The sequence below is a fragment of the Amblyomma maculatum genome, chromosome 7 (assembly GCF_055883805.1).
Source record: "Amblyomma maculatum isolate TAMU_Amacu chromosome 7, ASM5588380v1, whole genome shotgun sequence".
Lineage (NCBI taxonomy): Eukaryota > Metazoa > Arthropoda > Arachnida > Ixodida > Ixodidae > Amblyomma > Amblyomma maculatum.
The window spans coordinates 20,592,333-20,600,826 of record NC_139350.1 but is presented as its reverse complement, the minus strand read 5'-3'; the positions used below and the strand labels follow the sequence as shown (position 1 = coordinate 20,600,826).

Below are 8,494 nucleotides of genomic sequence, written 5' to 3'. Positions count from 1 at the left end.
AAGTTAGCAAACGAAAATGAAGCACCGTGCTTTGTTCTTTACAAGGAAATTTGTCGGGGCCTAGTGTTTGCCAGCCAAGCTATACCTCTTGTCAGAGCGCATAGGAAACTAATGGCGCCGATTCGTGCTGCCACCTGACTAGTAGGCGCTGCATCTGGGCAACTCGTTTGTGGTATCAATTTTGCCTGACTCTGTACAGTCATTTTCACCACAGAAAACCGAGCAAAGAGAGGGGGCCGTCATTGTGGTGTGTTGTCAGAAAGCCATATTGTTTTGGTCAGTTTCAGCGTGCTAATTACTAACAGAAAACACTGTTCATTTCAAAGCAGCTTAAAATATATCCCAAAGATGGACATTAGTATCTTTGTTTTATTACCGGTTTAAGCGACCATTTCATAAGGGGCCTGGTTTTCAAAAAGCGAAAGTAGATCATGCATTGCGCACCGCACGGCGTGCGCTATGCGTATGTCTTCAATGACCGTGGGTCCAAGTGGGCGAGATCGCAATGTATGCCAGTAGCATCACATGAACACATTGTACATTACGTATCGCCTATTGCAGTAAGAACGATCGCTCCTTTCTGCGCAGGTAGTCCTAGTTGAATGCCACCAGGTCTCCTTTTTATTAAATTCAATGGATAAACTTTTCTACCTCGGTGGTGCTTCCCATCACGTGTGTGCTTCCCACACACGTATTTTTCTCCATATTTGATTCTAGTTTAACTGTTCAGTAGGGTCTGAAAGCAAGAAGGTTGATACGGAGGGGACGATGTCGTGTTGTCCGATACAGAAGCACGCGAACCATATTTAAAATGGCACCAGAAAAAATACTGTTTATCCTTTTGATACTCTTTTAGTAATCGCTTCACGACAGGATACTTTCACGACCACGTTCATTCGCAGAACGCCAGCCGAGCTACAAGACCACGCTGCTTTAGATTGATCGGCCACGGCGACAATGAGGTTACGATGTCCTCAGCCATCCGCCCATGGCACCGACAGAGAGCTGTGCTGCACTTCGAAGAGTGCGGGGCCCGCTTAGTGCAGCCCCTCGTAGGGCGCGCTGTGGAGCTCGCCCGTGCTGCTTCGTTTTAATCGGTAGGGCCAGCAGCGGCGCTGTGATGTAACATTCCTTGGCCTCCAACGCCGGCGAGCCTGGAGTGCTACAGACGCAGTCCACCTGGCCGATGTGCACAGCTGCGTACAGCAGCGGTGAACTGAGTGGTTAATTGGGTTCTAACTGCCAAAGGCGGCTATCCATGATTGGCTCTGACAGCCAGCGGCGGTAGAGAGACGTCTTTTTTATTTGCTTGATGATTTAGTTTGTTATCAGCATGTAAACAGGTAAACAAGGACGGAAAATTAAAGAATATTTGGCACTGGAGCAATACAATAATGGCTAATTCGATTTCAACAACACAATTGAGAACGTACTTAAAATGGAATAAAAGACACATTTATTCTTTACAATATTTACCTGTGAGCAAAAATCCTAGCATATTAGGCTTGTGTCTACGCACTGAATTCTTCGCTGGATTTAAGACAGTGACTGCGAGTGCGACAGCTCCACGACGACAGGTAGGCTACTGCGTATAGGTTTCGGCTCTGAGATGACGTCATGCAGATAAAAATTTCTTTCCTGCCCAATTAAGTGTTGCGCCACATGCCACCAAGCAGTATTTCATGAATTTCACCACCCGCGGAGCAAGCTTTATTCCCTCCAGCAAGCGTTGTTTGTTAAAAAGGTATCCTCCCTTGCACTGCAAAAGATATGATCATGTGCTCTCAACCATTGCTTCGCTGTGCAGAAGCGTGATGATTGTCTTCATGGCTTTATTGAAAATTATTCACCATTTTGAATAATAGCAAGCAAATAGTGGGAAAAACAGGGTAAACTGGAGAAAAGTTTTCATCTTTCAAATGCCAAATAATATTCTTAGCCCTAAACTTCTTCCATTGAGAGCTGCATCCTATCACCATATCTACGCCGTCCGCAATACATCGTGCAACTTCACCCGCGGGGAAAAGCCTAAAGACCTGCCTGACCATGGTTACCAGGTATGGCGCGGTATTTCTTGGTTCCACGGCTCATATAGCTCAATAGCCTAGGAGCCACTGCACAATGTCAGGGACATCCGTTACACCTCACACGAGATGGACAGGATTTGTGGTCGTATTCTTCTTTTGGGCACAAGCACGTCACGGACACCTGGGGGAACTTGCTTCTCTATAAAATCACTGGAGTAGTCAGTCATGGCGGAAAGCTCACCTCACTTCCATGACGAAGTTTCCTTCTTCGATGTTGCCAGCACGAGGAGCCGCATGCCATGTTTCCGCTGAAAACTAGACTGAAGCTGCCATTGCGATCGTAGGATGGAGGCGGGTAGCGTGAGCATTCGCTGAAAGCCTCCGAACAGCTTCAACAGCTGAGGAGGCAGAAAATTTCGCCAAATGCAGAAACCGAGTAGTGCTGCTTTGCAAGAGGTTGTTGCGGCGAATGATACTACATGCGAGGATTCAGCGGAGAAGGAATAAAAGGTGCTCGCGGAACAAGAAATGTACTTGAAGCTGACAAGATGTAGGGATAGTTAACTAGCTATCGGTGTTCTCAGTGCACTTTCTCCGGTTTATTCCTCCGTGCTCAAGTCCTAGTCCTACTACGCGCGCTGCAAAAGCCGATGGAAACAAATTAGCCTAACAGCATGTCCCTTCATATGTGGGGGCCGGGTGAGGGGGTGGGGTGTTAAGGATGGCTTGAACCTAGTCATGTGTGCGAACACTCGGTTAAATACGGTGGTCGCAATGTTGTACTCGGTCTGACCGCTTGAATTTTACAGACGTTCCAGCATCGCTATAAAGTCAACAACCACCTGGCATCACAAGTAGTTAAGCTTAGGCTCCAAAAATTTCTTTGTGCATCACCTGCAAGTTTCACGAACCGCGTCTCAAAGCCTTGTAAACTAAACCTATTCCGTGCGTTGCTATTAAACCGTGGAACTTCAGTTTCGATCAGAAAATTTTAGACACAGTTAAGCTCCACCTTCAGAATATCACACCATAACGGCCTGTAGTCTTCTTAGAATTACAGTCGAGACAGACAGCACTGTACAAGAAAGTAAGACATACATATAAACAACCACATGTTTCCAAGCCGTGATTGTGGGCATTGGGTGGCCTACTCGGTACCGTGCCTTGTTCCCTTCCGAACGTGCGCTCGAACTCCACCTGCGACAAAAAAAGAAAATGATTTTGCGTCGGCGAAATATACATATTTTTACACATAAATCATTAGCGACATGAGGCAACTTGCAATTAACTTTTCATATGAGATAATCACTTTTGTTCCACCCATGACATCATGTTCCACGTGAGCGCTATGAGGCGCTTGAAATTCCCTCGTTATGTTATGTCGCTGCATCGCCATGACACTCTTGACCGACCAGGATTTTCGCAACATGACACCGGTCGCCAAAGGGACAACGTCGGGTTCTTCGCTGAATTGCTGCCTCAAAGCAATCACTTCAAATGTAGGCACCTGCTTCACAACTGGACTAATATAATGAATCTTTTGGTGGTACAATATGCGAAACTTTGGACATACCCATTTACAATGATAGCCAAACCTGATTTGTAGCCTTAAAGCGCTCAGGGGTAATTCAGCTGATGTTCTGTAAGGCGGTTTCGTCTAATTTGTAATTTTCGGACCATTATGGTCCACAACTGGCTGTATTAAGCCAACATTTATAGCCCTTTTCAGAGGAATGAATTCAAATAAATAAGCGCAAGTGGCCCGGCATAACTAAGTATGATATTCGAAGAATCAAGGAAGCATCACGGAGTAAGATAGACAGGAGCGCCGACTGCGCCTTTGGGGAGGACGGTGAAAAAAAAACTCATACAAAATGTTATATATCAATATATCAATAAATCAATAAATTAAGATCCTCTAGCTTCACGAGACCCAGCCGCGCACATTCGTAGAAAAACAGCACGAGCAGCGGGTTAAACGGCGATTGTTACCGAGAGGTGTCTATGAACGAAACGTAAAGGTAACACACACTCACTGAAGGCAGGAAATTATTACTTCAGAATCTGCATTGGAGTAATGCGAAAGAACGGATGCTGCTGTTGGTTGCTTCTAGTTGCCTAATTCACTTCTTGTTTACCCATTTTAGTCTTTGGTACTTTCAAATTGCGCGCCAATTCTTTTCTATTCTCTTTTTCGGCTGTAGTTCCGGTTACGCGACGTCATATCTTCTAAGTCACATGATTTCACTTCTTCTTTACTCATTTTAGTCTCCAGTACTTTCAAATTGCGCGCCAATCCCTTCTTAAGTAATTTTTCGGCTCGACTTCAAGTTGCTTGACGTCACATCTTTGAAGTCACCCTAATTGACAGCCTTAATTTACTACTTTAGTTTTTGATACTTTCAAATTGCGCTCCAATCCCTTCTTATGCCTTTTTTGGCTCGACTTCAAGTTGCTTGACGTCACATCTTTGGTGTCAACCTAACTGACTGATTTATTTAATTATTTTAGTATTTGATACATTCAAATGTGGCGCCAATCCATTCGCTAATGAGAACACTTTCCCCTTGACTTTAATGATTTTGGCCTTTAAATAATTGCCTAATAATATATTGGCCTAATTATTTTTCGCACACATTACACCCCCTCTATCGATTGACACCACTCATTAACCTCTACAACTTCTCAATTAGTGACAACTGCTGCTCGCACGATTTTGCAAATTGCGCACCAATCCCTTCCTAAGCCCTTTTTCGGCTCTACTTCCGGTTGCGTGACGTCACATCATCTACGTCACATTAATTCACTGCTTGTTTATTCAATTTACTCTTTGGTACTTTCAAATTGCGCGCCAATCTGTTCCTATGCACGTTTTCGGCTCTAATTCCGATTGTTTGACGTAACATCCTTGACGTCGCCCTATGACTGTTCTACTTAACTGTTTATTATTTGATATATTCAAGTGTAGGGCCATGCAGTTCGCTAATGAGACGATTTTCGCTTTACTGTTTCATTTTTAGCCACTAATTACCTAATTAACTTAATTGCTAATTATTTGTTCTCACACATTACGTCATCCTTGTGGGCGATTCCTCTGCCCGAGGGATACGCAAGGCAAACATGCAGCGGGCCGTGTAAGAAACATCTTTATCTCATTCCAGAAAGTCCGTGGCGGTGCGGGAGATCAGCGGGGTCGTCGTTTGGGAGGGCAGACAGCGACCAGCCAGCGCGTCCAGGAGCGAAGAGAGAGCGAGGCGACAACGTCTCCCTCTTTATAGCCCCCGCGCGGGACCGATTCTCCCGGAATGAGCGGGGAGAGGGAAGGGGGTAAGCGGCGGCGCATCGGTAGCCGCGGGAAAAGGCCTCCCTTTAAAGGGCCCTGCACGGTCCCCACCGACTCTATCGATTGATATCTTTCATTAACCTCTAAGACTTCTCAATTACAACTGCAGCGAACAAGATTTTACGTGTTCTGCCTCTAACTAATTACCTAATTATTCCTTCGGCCTAATTAATATTTTGGACAATACATTTCGTCACCCTCTATCGATTGACACCACTCATTAACCTCTACCGCTTCTCAATTACTCGCAACTGCTTCGGACTAGATTTTGCGGACGCGGTCCGCGGGCACGGTCCGCGGACAGAAATCTGTAAACATAGCGAAGTAACCTTTCGCGTTAAATAATAAAACACTGTACATGATGGTCCATGCGCGGTCCTGTTGGCTCTTCCCGGCTTCCTCTTGTACTACGTCTTTCCTCGTTTCTTCCAACAATCGGATATATTCCGAAACTTTATTTTCTTTTTACTGAAGAATAAATGTAAAGGTTATCCAAGCAGAAGGGCCAGTGGCATCATTCTAAATGTCAACCCACACTGAGGCACAGAATCCGCCAGGCAATAATATAAAAAAAAAAATACAAGTTTTTCACAACCTTGGTTTGTGTGGCCCCGTTCCTCAAGTCCACAGTCCTTCAGTGGTACGCTCACAGCAACACAGAACCAGCCGGGGCGCGGTTCGCATGCGCAAAAAGACAACCCGCGCACGCGCGACAACAGCTGGACGCCGAGGAGGATCATCGTTCGTTTCGGAGCGGGCGGTTGCAGTGTGCGTTGGTCGCCGACGAGCAGCACAGATCTATTCCATCTTCCAGAGAGAGAGCAAGGACTGAGCCGGCGCACGAGGGTCGTCGGGGTTCTCTATCCTCCGCACCACACCTTCTCACACACACTCGCGCAGCAGTAAAGGGAAAGGCGCAGTGGCCGCGTCCCGCTAATCAGAGTGACGGCTGCACGAGTCGGCCACCGGCACCGCGGTTCCTGCGCTCGTGCAGTTTTTGATCGTGCGCCGCCTTCCAAAGGATGAGCTCCATGCAGGCGCGGGCGTCTTCAACACTGTCATGTCCCCGCACGCCGACCACCTGCACTTCGCGGTGAAGATAGGCGCCGACCAGCGAACGCAGCGACCGACGGTATGGCAGACCCCGGTGATGGGGGAACACGACGGCCGTGTCCACGACGGTATCGTGCAGAATCTTGAGGCTGCGCAGGTCGTTCTCCAGGCCGTGGCCCACAAGCACCGTGGAGGCGGTGAAGAGGCGCAGCAGCACCGCCTGTACATCCTGAAGCGTGGTTCGCACATTGCGCAGGTGGTCGGCGGTGACGCCGCTGAACGCCGTGTTGTAGTCCAGCACGGGGCTGCCAGGCCTCACGTACGTTTCGTACACGGTCGCTCCGTTGGCGTCCACCACGCTCACCTTGGACACCTCGAGGCCGCGGATGGTGAAGCACATCTCGCAGTCGAGCGCAAACACTCTGCCGGAAACGTCGTGTCGGGGGCGCGTGCGCACGAAGCCACGGGCTGGCGCGTTGTGCTCGCCCCGCGCACCCTGGGCGCACACGTGGTACTCGGAGCGCTGGCAGCCCGGCTCTTCACCCGTAGCGCCACAGCACGAGAACTCGGGCATGCCGCGGCGAGCTGTGTGATAGATGCAGTCGTCGTTGGCGTAGTACTCGCCGTCCGGTGTTATGACAAACGAAGAGCCGCAGCGGCAGCAGGTCTTGCGGCTCGAGTTGGCCGACACAGCGTCCGCTTGCAACCACACGGCGCTGCCCGGCTCTTTGGGGCATGGGCGCGGGTAGCCGCAGCTTTACAATTCCTGAGGGGTCAGCCTGTAGCGCAGAAGCTGGTGGTACAGGTCGTCGGCGCACACCGGCAGGCGCCAGGTGTCTTCCAGCGGGCTCGGGGGACCCCGGGGCGCGGTCAGCGAGCGGACGGGCGCCGCGGCCTTCTGCCAGCTGGCTGCTAGCTGCTGACGTCGACCATCAGCTGAAGTCGCCAAGTACTTCCCGTTGCCATTAAAGTCCAGGCCCTGGATGATGCCGCTGTCTCCTTTTAATGTGGTCATTAGCCACGGGTGCAAGTACTGGCTTTTTAAATGCCGTTTCTTCTCTTCATCTTTCTTCTTGGACACCGCTCGCACCCCCTTCCGCACAGCGTTCTTTTCCTTGGTAGGTTTGGAAGGCTTCTTCTTTGAATCTGCTTTCTTCTGACTGGCGACAAGAATGACCACGAGAATTAGGACGCCGAGGACGGCGGAAAGCACTATCATAGGTGAGCTGACAGTTATAAACACTAGTTCGTCAGTCATGCTGCTGCTCCCATGTGCAGCACCCGCCGTAGTAGACAAGCCACTAGACGATGACACCACTGCAACGCGCCAAAAGATACAACCTGCGATGCGTAATTCTGTCTCCTCTTCTTCTTCTTCTCCCTCGTTGTAATGGCACATACCCGCAGTGTGGGATTGGCCAGAATTCGTTGTAGGGGACATAATATTTTTGATAATGTCGATTTGACTGTATGATATAGATAACCTAATAATTAGGAGCTAGTGTAGCTGAAATAATTTGAAATTTTGAGGCGATGTAATAGAAAGCAATGAAAAAAAGGAATAAAATTGTAAATTACTAAAGATAATAATAATAAGAAAAAATACAATTCAGACAGATCAGCGCTAACACACAAATCTTTCAGTCCTAAAATTACAATTATGAAGTAAGTCACACACCGGTTTTAGAGCATACCCTTTGACGGTTGCACCAAAGGAGAGGAGGACAGGAACAGTAAATGGCAATCCTAGGCGAGTAAGAGGTATTTCTAGATAATTTCTTCTCTGAGTGGCATACCTGTGGCAGGAGAGGATGTAATGTTCAATTGTTTCCACGTCATTACATGGTCATTACGGTAGGGTCCCACAACTTCTTTCTGCTCACTGGTTGCCTCTCAGCGGGTTAAACGGCGATTGTTACCGAGAGGTGTCTCTGAATACAACCTAAAGGTAACATACACTCATCGAAGGCAGGAAATGATTAAGTTAAAGGTAATTAAATAGTATTACCGTTGTCATGCCGTCACTTCGTGGCTCTGTTCACGGCTGGTTTCGTGGCTATTAAGAATGAAA

The 8,494-nt window shown here is 48.1% G+C and overlaps 1 pseudogene; it reads right to left on the bottom strand.

The window, feature by feature from the left end:
- Positions 1–6,307: 6,307 nt before the first annotated feature.
- Positions 6,308–7,681, bottom strand: LOC146182790 (putative exonuclease GOR; annotated as a pseudogene).
- Positions 7,682–8,494: the final 813 nt, after the last annotated feature.